This window comes from Haliotis asinina, chromosome 1, assembly GCF_037392515.1.
Source record: "Haliotis asinina isolate JCU_RB_2024 chromosome 1, JCU_Hal_asi_v2, whole genome shotgun sequence".
In the NCBI taxonomy this organism is placed as follows: Eukaryota; Metazoa; Mollusca; class Gastropoda; order Lepetellida; family Haliotidae; genus Haliotis; species Haliotis asinina.
Genome location: NC_090280.1, coordinates 19,729,433 through 19,742,294, shown reverse-complemented (window position 1 = coordinate 19,742,294; position 12,862 = coordinate 19,729,433). Strand labels below are relative to the sequence as shown.

General features: G+C 40.0%; 1 protein-coding gene across 2 annotated transcripts in view; it reads left to right on the top strand.

The window, feature by feature from the left end:
• Positions 1-1,488: 1,488 nt before the first annotated feature.
• The window catches only part of LOC137288191 (multidrug resistance-associated protein 1-like), a 58,466-nt gene continuing 47,092 nt past the window's right edge, over positions 1,489-12,862 (top strand). The window contains exon 1 of one of the 2 annotated variants that reach the window (XM_067820630.1): positions 1,489-1,574. The gene's annotated coding sequence lies outside the window, so the exon portion shown is untranslated. The remainder of the gene's footprint in view (positions 1,575-12,862) is intronic. The other variant, XM_067820639.1, reaches the window with a different exon arrangement.

The window sequence follows — 12,862 nt, the reverse complement described above, 5'->3', positions numbered from 1 at the left end:
CGGTTTGTTTTATATAACGTGTCGCGATGTGGAGTTTGTTCAGAGGTATACCTACGTGCACTTACGTGTGTGTATTTGTAGGTACTAGTCAAGACTAATGTGTTGCTTAGAGTGTCAGCCAACGTCTATGACACCTGCAGTACCCCATGATCTACCCAAACACGTGATGATAAAGCCGTTTACATCGTACATGTAACTGTAACACATTTCAAATGAACTCGAACGCTCCATCAACCTTACCTGTATCGCAGAGACTTGTCGTAGGTTCTCATATCGTTTTCGATTCATGCTCAAAGTGCAAAAAGCAAGATCTTGTTATCCACGAAGTTGCCCGCTTATTGTGCACTTAAACTTATATATATATATATGACACTTTTAAAGTGGGGACATTCTATAGCTGCATAGTATTTGTATCTTATTGTTATGTGCTGATGATAATTGTCTCTCGTTGTGTGAAATACCAGCCCACTTCCAGCTGCAGCATGAAAGGGGACAGATAATAGGCTGGACAACAGAAAACAGCTTAAGTGATAACGCACGCTGACTCGGATGAAACGACCATTTCATCCATGATGGGAATCGAACCCGGGTCCTTGGCGCTTTAAGCACTGCATTACACCGCCAGCCAGCAGTCCTGTTTGTTTAACGTGAATTTTATTCCCCTTGTGAAAATGATCGAGAACTAGTTCTTACAACTAAATCCTGAGAACAGTACAGTGGAGCTCTGTTATAGGATGAGTTATCCTTAGTGGTGCAATTCAGCAATTCAGCAATTCAGCAATTCAGTCTGTAAACCCCAACCACTCATAAGCTTGACACCCAAGACTCAATCTGCAAATGCTATCACAACGCCCTTGTTGTAATTTATTTTTTATAATAGATATCTTTCGCCATGCATCGTCTGAGCTTAACAACTTACATAAGGCATGCACCAGTGTCAGCCGGCGCCGGTAGCTGAATTGCCAAGCAAATTGTTTCACGAGCACATGTTTCTCTAAACGTTTTCGTAATTTGCTTTCATTTTCATGGTGAAAACAGGCCAAAGAATGAAAATTTTAAAAGAATTCATTTTCCATCAACACAATGAGCAACGAATACACGTAGACCTACCTTGTTGTTTAGTTGATACCACTTGTCGCAGCTGAGGTGCTGTCTAGGCAGAAATCTACTTGTACACACTGTTCTATGTCATCTTGTTCTTATTGCAGGGGGCACACCGGAGATCCGGTTCTATTGCCCATGGATACAATGTATGAAGCCCATTTCTGGCGTCCCCCGTGAAATTATATTCGATATCATTAGTGAAGGTCTGATAACAGGTCATTTTGCATAATGTGTAGAAATAGAAATGCTTTTTCGATTTCCCAGGATATTTAAATGCCTGAGAAACATTGAGTTACTTCCCGGCCTGGGGGATACATAATGGTGTTCCAGATACTGACCGCTCTCGCTGACTCATTTATAATCCCGTCCATGCTTCAGCAGCGCCTAGCATAGGACACTGTCAATACGCGCAATAACGAAGGGAAAACAGATTGTAGATCAGCTCCACACTGGCAAAAAGACTTGTCTATGTAAGTATGTTTCATCACATTGTCTTACCGGAGCGTACAACTTTGTTGATAACAGCTTCTTGTTTTATACCCTGTGAAATTATTAACGATGTATGAATCGACATCGAAAGTTCGCTCTAAGCAATAAAGGAGCTGTTAACCTTAAAGTTGTATGCTTCGTTATTTCATCACCACACGATGTTATCATTCGTTATTTCATCACCACACGATGTTATCATTCGTTATTTCAGCACCACACGATGTTATTATTCGTTATTTCAGCACCACACGATGTTATTATTCGTTATTTCATCACCACACGATGTTATTATTCGATTCGTTATTTCATCACCACACGATGTTATTATTCTTTATTTCATCACCACACGATGTTATCATTCGTTATTTCATCACCACACGATGTTATCATTCGTTATTTCATCACCACACGATGTTATCATTCGTTATTTCATCACCACACGATGTTATTATTCGTTATTCGGCAATCTTCGATCTGTGAAAACGTAGTCTCGGAATTAGGTCGCTTGGTAAGAGGGTCAACGATATCGCCCCAACACAACAGGAGTGTTGTTGGACAATCAGCATTTCCAGTTATTTCACTCAAATGGATCATTGACAGCTAGTTCGAAAGCAACAGGTCCTTGAAGCATGATGGGGTATACATACGAGTACAGCAGATTTGAACTCGTCATTACCGGCATAGCGTTTTCCACGGAGATGTTCCTTCAGTTTTAGAAATAGGTGAAAGTTGCTTGATGCCAGGTCAGCTGAATATGGAGTACGATGAAGTTCTTCGAAGCCACATTGATGTAATGCAGATTTTGCCAGTCAGGTGTGACATGAAGCTTTGTCATGTAAAATCAGAACTCCAGCCCTCAACATCTCTCACGTTGTACTCGCATGTGTACCCCAGATCAACTAGTTGATCTATTTGGGTAAAATACCTGGAAATGCTGGTGAAGAACACCAAGAACAACGACGCTATGAATGACTAACAAACTACACATGATTGGAAGCGAGGAACATCAAGGCACACAGTCTCATACAGCAGTATACATATCATTGAGCAGGACACACCCGACACACTCAAATAAATAACCCGGGTTTGTAGTCACATAAGGTATACTGTATACACCTACATATTAAATACGGTGGATTTTTATATGCAAGGATAGTGAAAACTACTTTCTAATGTAGCGGCGAATTGAATAGCTCACCACATAGTGCCATTCTCAACTCACTACCCCAGTTCATTTCCAGAATTAACCTCTTCCAGTGATTCACTCTCCATGTACTGTCAAAGTCAGACAAGTTTCATATTACCTGATTTTCTGCGGCGGCTCACTTCGTCGTTAGACATAATCAACACCACAAGGAACCTATTTAGTATTCTGTCATTTATCTTTTGTCTTAGTATTATTGTTTTGTTGTCAGGTTATTTCAGTTGTATACTGAGGGAAAACATAAGGGATCACATGAAAGCATATGTGTTTCTATATTTTTCCCAGGTTTCCGCTCAAACTATGCGATGCAGAGCTTGTGAACAAACCTTGGAAAAGAGATTTCTCATAAAGGAACACTTGTGCTTTCATGTGATTGTCCCCTCAGTATATATCAGCTATTGGGACAATATACTGGAATGACGATTATAGAAGCCAAGAGACTTGTTCGCTTATCCCGTTTCTGGGTTGACGATGTGAAAGCATGTTTAAACCACAACTACATATTCAAAACGGCATTTGTTAATCGGTATTGCATTAAACTATCCTGAACAGTAATGCAGAACTCTGAAAGATACATGAAAGGATGCCATGTTCCGCACGAACCTCATGAAAGTGCCAGGGATTAAAGGTAAATTATAATTGCAAAAGGATTTTAACAAAGTAGAAGAAAGGTTCTTACCTTGGTGAATGAACTCGAGAGCCACACAGTGATTTGTGACTGTCATTCGTATTAGGTACACATTCAAGTAATCATACACTAACGCTTTTATTAATTACACATGCGATAACGTTGTCAACTTGAGATTACATCATTTTTCCGAGAATGAAAAGTTAAGCGCTTGTCTATTTCAGATCTAAGATGTGTAGTTGTGGAAATGTTAGGCTGAACTAACTGGGAAGACCAATCCATATTTAGATAAAGTTCATCTATTAACTGATATAAAGATACCATGATCATTTGTGTTTACAGTTATAGGAAATATTGTTAAAGATGTCATGGAACTGCTTTTAGGAAATATTGTTAAAGATATCATGGAACTGCTTTTATTAAATATTGTTAAAGATATCATAGAACTGCTTTTAGGAAATATTGTTAAAGATATCATTGAACTGCTTTTAGGAAATATAGTTAAAGATATCATAGAACTGCTTTCTACAGCAAACTAAATATTCCTATTCTGCTTATACAATACTATTTATTAAATTTCGGTTTCACTTGTCAAAAAAGACAATCCGGTGACCACATAACAGTCATTTCTGATTTTCAGTTTTCAAAAGAAGGTAAGCTGTTTGAGGAAAACAAAATGCATACCCACTGTTTAAAGTAAAAGGTAATATAATGTCCGTAATGTATTAAAAGTACTAAACCAAATTATAAAAGTTGTTTTTTTTCTGAAAGATTTCGTCTGAGACAACCTAATCTGGCAAACTATACTGGTTTGACCGAGATACCTTGGTTCTTCAAGTCTACATGGAATACTGATTACGTCCGATGCTCCCTAATCAATGTGAAGTGTTGGAATGTGGTCAGTAAATCTGTCAAGTTTCCAATTTAAAGTAACAGTTGTTGTGATATATTTGCAAAATTTGTCCCGTTTGCTCCTTGTTAACAGATCTCTGACATTGGTCAATAGTTTAGGATCTTGTTTAACGCCTTAAAATTCTGTTCTGTTTAGTTCTGCTTTGTATCACCCTCTTTATGTCCTGGACAAAATATTCAAGATATATCGGCGGTAGGTTAGCGTAGTAGTCTAATACAGGCTATATTGTTGTCGCGCTATTTTTTGTAACGAACAGTCACGTACGCACCCCTCATGACAACGGTCAAATTACATTAGTAACAAAAGTCACGTCCTACCCTGTTTCAAATAACTAAAATTGAATGCTAACGTCTCATCGGGTACGAATACAGTAGTCAAGATAGGACTTTATGAAAAACCGTTTTTTTAACAAATCGTAATTACATGTGCTTTGTATTCTGTTAATCCCTATAGTCCCTATAGGAACAGAGCAGAAAATGTTATATTGTTAAGTTAAATTCCAATTTTAAAATATTACAGTGATGAAGACGTTAGCGGAATGCGTTGCTCATGAATGGTATAGGATGTGTGTAAGTGCCAGTCGTAAGCTTGACATCCCAGACTGATTCTACCTGTCACGAAACCCCTGCTTGTGTTTTGTTATTTTTTAAATATAGTTCGTCATACATCGCCTGAGTTTAATAACTTACAAAAAGCATACGCCATTGTCAGTCTTCGCACTGGTTGAGCTGATAAACAAAGTTAATTATTTCTCTTGCACATGTTTCTGAATATTTTTGTGATTTGCTTGTATTTTCATGGTGAAAACAATGGCAAAGGAATTAATCTTGTAAGAATTAATTTTTCGTCACCACAATGACCAACGAATACACGTAGTCCTACCATGTTGTTTAACTGATACCAGCTGTCGCGACCAGTGAAGATCTCGGGGTAGAATAGGCCTTCAGCACCCCATGCTTGCCATGAAAGGCAACTATGCTTGTCGTAAGAGGCGACTAACGGGATCGGGTTGTCAGGTTCGCTGACTTGGTTGACATATGTCATCAGTTCCCAGTTGCGCAGATCGATGCTGAAGCTGTTGATCCAGACTCGGTTATTTGCAGACCGCCGCCATATAGCTGGAATATTGCTGAATGCGGCGTAAAATTCAACTCACTCACTCACTCACCATCTGTCGCAGTTGAGGTGTCCTCCAGGCCCAGGCAGCAATCTACTCGTACCCGTTGTTCAGTGCTGCCCTCTCCTTACTTGGTTCCGTGGAGTAGCCAAGTGGTTATAGCGTCCGCTCGTTCTTTCCCAACATAGATGCAATGTGTAAAACCCATTTCTGGCGTTCCCCGCTGTGGTACTGCTTCAATATTAGCAAAAGCGGCGTAGAAATAGACTCACTCACTTATCTGTGACTCACACTAGGCCTTTAACGTGAAAACAAAAGAGCCATTTAATTTCGCAATAGCGAAAAACATAGCATCATATATAATTCATTTTTTCCAAAAAATTATCTACCTGCATTTATCAAAACATCGTCATCATTATCTTTCCGCGCGACAAAAATAATTTAATAATGGAGTGTGGTTTCCCTTTGTATGAGCACAACAACAGTGTGTTGGCATATCCAGTTAAGCCAATATGATACCAGGAACATTGAATAGATATTAGAGACACAGTCATGTGTGGTTACTCGATAAATATTATTTCTTTACAATGTATACTCCACAATACAAAACCCCAGCTGTTCACTCTGAACAGTACCATCGCCACAGCCCCAACGCTATCTGGACGCATAGTAAGCGATCTCCCACTGAGGACAGCACTAGTTGCTGGCTGTATTATATGATTCATGTTGATAAATAATTCAATATTTCCTTTCATTGTATGTTAAAAAATAACATGTTGAATGTACCTTTGGAAAATTCTCATAAGCTCCTGAGTGATTTTTTGTATCTATATTTGTTGTACATTAAACTGTCATTATTTTTAATATGAAGGATTCTATTTCAAAAGAAGCCACTTGTCCGAGGAATCACAACATGTCTTGTCTATATGCTCCAGTGTAGAGAAGTGTAAAACACTCACCAGATGAGTGAGTTAAGCTTACACCGCTATTAGTGATGTTACAACAGTGAACATCACAAATGGGCTTCACCCATTCTACCCATGTGGGGTCTTCAACGTGACAGGCGAGCGCTTGAACCTCTAGGCTACCCCAACGCCCTGAAACTGTTCAGGTATTCAAGCTGTCGACTATGGACGTTTATTAAGGACTCCGCGATCTCCGAGAGTTCTCTTCTATCTTACAGGTCACGTGCGTTCATTCCTCTCAGTCACATAACAATTTATGATGCTCTTAACGACGTGCCATCGTATCCCAATTGTGTAGATCGATACCCAAGATGTTGATCGCTGGATTGTCTTCAGATTAGATTATATACAGACAGCCGCCATAAAGCTGGAAAATGCGGAATCTAACACGAAACAAACCAACAAACACACAAACAAACACAACCATGTGATATACTAGTTTTCATGTTAAAGAAACACACCTTGTTCCCCAGTTTGCTATCTGTGGCATTTTGAAACAAACACTTTCTCTTGATGATCATTTGTAGTAAATATTGCGATATCAGTATGAAAATAAGCCTTAAGTTTATGACATGTCAGCCTTGGCAAAGTAGCTAAGAATGTCATGGAAACTATTCAACTCGAGACTAACAAATCCGCATGAGCACAACTGCAGTTGTCGTACTTGTCTTCAAACTGTGAGTGAGTATTGTTTTATGCCACTTTTGGCAATATTCTTGCAATATCACGACGGGGACACCGGAAATAGGTTTCACACTCTGTACCCATGTGGGGAGTCGAACTGGGTCTGTGGAGTGACCAGCGAACGCCTTAACCACGAGGCTACTCCACCACCCCCGCCATCACAAAACGACATTCACACTGTATGTATTACAAGCAGTAAAGATTGCCTGACCTTAGAATGACTTGCCTTCAAGATCTGTCTGATAACTCAACAGAATCATGAATAATGGCTGTAGTGAACAATGCAATCCCTTTGTATGTACATCAACTTTACACAGCACATGTATTGTGTAATTCCAGAACCAGAGCACGAACTGCCTAAGACGTTGACCAATAGGTCGAACCAGTTCAGTAAAGGCAAGTAAGGTTTCCAAATTCCTTCATATTGATCTGACAAGGCCGGACACTTGGACTGGGAGAATGAAATGTGATCATTGTTATCATGGTACGGGAAATATCGCCCTCTTATTTATATACGACAATATTTTGAAATAGGTATTTACGAGTGGGTATTTTTCTATGCCGCTTATAATCAATATTTCAGCAATATGTCAGCATGGCGGGGAAGGCCAGAAACGGTCTTTGCACTTTGCGCACACGTGGAGAAACGAACTTGACTGTTTAGGTTGAAGAGGTAACGCTTACCCACTAGGCTACTTCAACGCCCGTTAGTGATGACTGCATTAACGATATCCAGATTAGCGATGTCCATATTAAGAGTGACCGCAATAACCCTGTCTGTGTTAGTGATAACCGCTTTAACGATATCCAGATTAGCGATGTCCGTGTTAAGAGCGACCACATTAACGTTGTCTGTGTTAGTGATGGCCGCATTAACGATATCCAGATTAGCAATGTCCGTATTAAGAATGACCGCATGAACGCTGTCTGTGTTAGTGATGACCACATTAACGATATCCAGATTAGCGATGTCCGTGTTAAGAGTGACCACATTAACGCTGTCTGTGTTAGTGATGGCCGTATTAACGATATCCAGATTAGCGATGTCCGTGTTAAGAGTGACCACATTAACGCTGTCTGTGTTAGTGATGGCCGTATTAACGATATCCGGATTAGCGGTACCCGTATTGAGAGTGTCCGCTTCAAAGGTGTCCGGGTTAGAGAATAACGCTGTCTGTATTAATGGCGTGTTGCCTGAACGCAATTTGTTTCTTTACAGAAAGTTTAATTAACATCATAAGCAAAGCCATTAGTACTCCCCGGTTTTTAAACATTCTTTTCATAAAACGAATATTTATTTGAGCAATGACATGTCAAATACGCACCAGTAAAAACGTCTCAATTGAGAAAAGAATATCGCCATACAAACTGCTCGTGTTTCGAAATAATTTTGATTATTTATTAGCAAAAATGAAACGAATATTTTCAATTAAGGCTGCCAACGGTATCAGTTCATTGTGTGCAATTATTAATTATACGTAGGCTTGTAAATAACAGAAAAGCTACACACTTCAAAACAGTAACTCCCTTGATTACGCTGTCAGTTACTCACTCCCAAGCTGTCTGTAAACATATGCAATCTACCATGGGGACACCTATTGTGAACAAATATAATTCGGCTAAGGGTGGTAATTGGTCGAACAATGGATTCTATATGAGTGTGACATAATTTAAACTACAGTATTTGACATAATATAAACTGTCAAACCTGGTGAAACTCGAAGTTTAAGGGGCCAGAACCATACTTCGAGATATCCGATTTTCGGCTCACCCGTAAAGGGATGATCAAATAATGAGTACGTATACGTACTCCAGTATTTCGGAACTTCAACAATTTCGGGTACGGCCTCTTGCTGAATATTTTGTCAAAGGCGAACTACGGTTAAATCGAAATAAGGTGGCAAAAACCGTGTAGAAGTAAATGTCATAAACAATAGAATCAAACTGAAACTATTTTATAGGCATATTTCTTAGACGCGCCTTTTATCGACTCACAAATATACTTGTTTACTTACAAACCTGAAGATCAAGGTTACAATAATTTATTGGTCTTCAGCAATCCATGCTTGAAGTAAGAGGAGACTAACGGGATCAGGTGGTCAGACTCACTGACTTGGTAGACACATGTCATTGGTTCCCAAGTGCGCAGATCGATGCTCATCGTGTTGATCACTGGACTGTCTGGCCCAGACTCGAATATTTACAGACCGCCACCATATGGCTAGAATATTGCTGGCGTAAAACTAAACTCACTCACTTGTTTGGAGATTACAAGTACCATTCCCCCATTTTGTTTAAAAACAATCTCATCCGGGCACATACAGTGAAGATAAACATACCACCTGTCTGTATGTTCAGCTTAAGAACCTTCACTCAGGCTTGTTGGCGGCAGGCATGAAAGAGGTCGGTTTATCTGAGTCCAAGTTATCACTTGTTTACGCAAGACTGGATAAAGCTCCTAGATCTGTTGTGCAGCCTGTTATCTATCCCCTTTCATGTTGCATCTGGGCGTGGGCTGGTGTTTCACATAACGACAGAATATTACATGATACTGTTTCAGGAGGTAAGAGATGTACAGCTTTGGAATGTCCCCACTTTAGAAATCTCGGGTAGGGCTCAATGCACAATGTGGCCTACAACCTTATGGATAGCAAGATCTTGCACTTTTTTTGCACTTTGAGCATGAGAAAACGATGTGAGAAGATGTTATCAATGAAGTCGTATGCTTCGTCATTTGCTTACCAACGTCGAGAATATTGTGACCTAATGTTGCTTGGTTTTCTAATTCACTTTAAAATGAAATGCCTGACGCCTGCGCTCACTCACTCACTCACTCACTCACTCACTCACTCGCTCAACTCATCCACTTTAACGTGCGATTGGTCTTTGAATATATGGAATTTCGATTCTAACTAACCCAAATATTTTGAAAAGGAGCGCTGGTCAGTTAGGAGATTCTGGGGAAATCTAAACTTGATTCAGTTAAGGCTTTAGCATTGCAGGGCGGGCTAATTAATGTGGTTTAGGGACTGTGAGACAGACTATTACTCACTCACTCACTCACTCACTTGCCCTACCACTAAATTGAAAATGTTATTAATCGCCAAGCAAGTACGTGTAATATGCTCTCGTTTGATCTGACGTCACATTGCTGTTAAAAACAATCATGCTTATCGAGCCGAGCGTCGCGAACAAGCACAATGTTAGCATGGAGCTTGTAAATATTTTATACATAGCCATGAATAAAACTGTTCAAGAGGTCGTAAATCTTCCATTCAGCTTTCAGAAGTCACATGCACAACCAGCGTGACCACATAAACAAAGCCAGTAGTAAGGTCAACAAAACCATGTCATGCAGGACGCTAAATCATTGAGAGCAAGGAGTTCTACAACATGTACGCCATTTGTAAATACCAAGCAGCTCGCGTTTATACTCTTGACTCGTGAACTTCGATACTCAGCTCCCGTGGGGAGGGATTGAAGGGAGGGGGGGGGGGGGATTGAAGGGAGGGAGGGAGTGAAGGGAGGGAGGGAGGGAGGGAAAGGAAACACTTCATTTTCACCCGTTTTCACGGGTCATTAGATCAACGTTCAGGACAAAGGTGGGATGAGGGATCCGCACCCCTGCGCCCCGTTCTGGTTTCGCTGTTTGAGGTGAAATTTGCAGGAGTACGATTTGTATTTTCAAACAGAATAACCATCTAGAAACAAAAACTAACAACTGTGTTATGAAAGATTAATTGTCAAAATTAATGGTAAACAGGTATTTCTTGACCTTCTAGTAAACTGTCAAAATCAAGACTGACAACGCATGCACGTGTATGAGGCTACTGTGCTGTGCACATGCATCCAGCGTGATAGAGAAACGTAGCGGTGTATTCATAAGATGTCTGTCTCTGACATCTTGACGCTTATACTTCCTATCCAAATTGAATGTTCCGGTTCCCCTAGCTACTTGTTTTGAAGAGTACACATCTATACAGGTCACACTCTTCCAGGTGATACAAAGGTCACCTTCTGGGTCAAGTTGTATTGCAAAGTGTGGCATTCGGGCCGGCTTGTCAATGGAATGTCACATTCTAGTGATACTCAAGAGTACCAAATAGCGTAGTCGCTAAGACGCTAACACTAAGTGAATTATACGGAGAGAAGAGTGAAGAATTATACGGAGAAGAGAACACGGATGTGCTGTTATGGCACGTCGTTGTAACATACATAATACATAACTGATAGCATGTATTCTTATTGTGTCATCCTAGTATTCATGCAGTGAGTGGGTGAGTGTGGTTAGTCTGATGTCTGATTTCAGCAACATTTCAGCAATATGTAATGAGTGCGTGAGTAAAGATTTCCGCCGCATTCAGCAATATTCCAACTGTATTGCGGCGGTCTGTAAATAATCGAGTCTTGACCAGACAGTCTAGTGATTACCAGCGTGAGGTTCAAACTGCGCAGCTAGGATACGATGACGTGTCAACCACCCGATCCCTGTTAGTTGCCTCTTAGGATGATCATGTGTTATTGAAGAATTCTAACCCGGAATTTTTACGGGTACAGCACGTAATGACATCACTGATGTGTTACTAATAGCATATACTAAAGGAATGAAATTTCCTATTTCATGCTATCGTGAAATTAATCGCACCTGTTATTTTAACCATACTTTCATAAATCTGATATTGTAACATGGCATACTGACATCACTGAAGCAATTAGCGATCTATTGATTTCAGGAAATTACAAGATTATCCGAACAATCAAATTGGGATGCCATCCTTTCAACTGTAGATATCAGTTATCAAATTCATGTTGATGAATTTATGTTAATAAATCGTATTCTCATATTTATCAGACAGGAAAGGACATGTTTATGAAAAATTCCGCATCGCGGTTTTTCACGAGGATTTTCTATTAATTTGGTTATGGGACATGTCGCTTTTTGTTTGCTATCATTTCATTTGATGAGGACAAGTGGACAGAATATGCCAGTATGCATTTCCTTCATTAATATTTTTTTAATGTAAAATAATGAGTCGGAGGTTCATCGCCTGCAGGAGATTACACTGTGTGCATGCGTGCGTTCAAGCATGCGTGCGTGTTTGTTTTGCACCGCACACAGCAATGTAAGTAGCGACTTGTACGTAAACGTGTCTTGACCAGACAATCTGGTGACTGATGTTAACGATAATCCACACCGTCGGATACTTTGACATATATTCGGCCAATGCATATAGTGTATTTGATCTATTTGGCCGCCTCATACGACCTGCATGGTTTGCAGATACTCGTCTAGGTAAGAAGGTGTCAGATTGGTCTGGTTTTACAAGCCAAACAGCGAAACAGTCAGTCTCAAGGCTCTGCAGCCCTGTTTTAGTTATCTCTTATTATTTCTGTTTTGAAATCCCTGTAATTTATATTTCCCAACAGAGATGGAAAAGAGTATTAGACAGCAACAAGTAGAGCTGGGGATCGTAACACCTCTGCCGTCGTGATAAAAATACTTACACGCTCTTAGAAACGGCATCTGCAGTTGAGATCAACAATCTTATATTCCGTCCGAGTTCGATTCCGTAGAGCGTTGCCATTAGACTTAGGTCTTTACAAACGTAGTTGAACACATTGGACTAAATATACGAAAAAGCACGTCGGGAATTCTCCGTCAGTTCCTCAGAAGTGTGTTCGTTATAACCGATGTTTACATTATTAGCGTCTATTTTTCGCGATCCTTTGAACACAAGCACAAACCATCTTCTCGAGC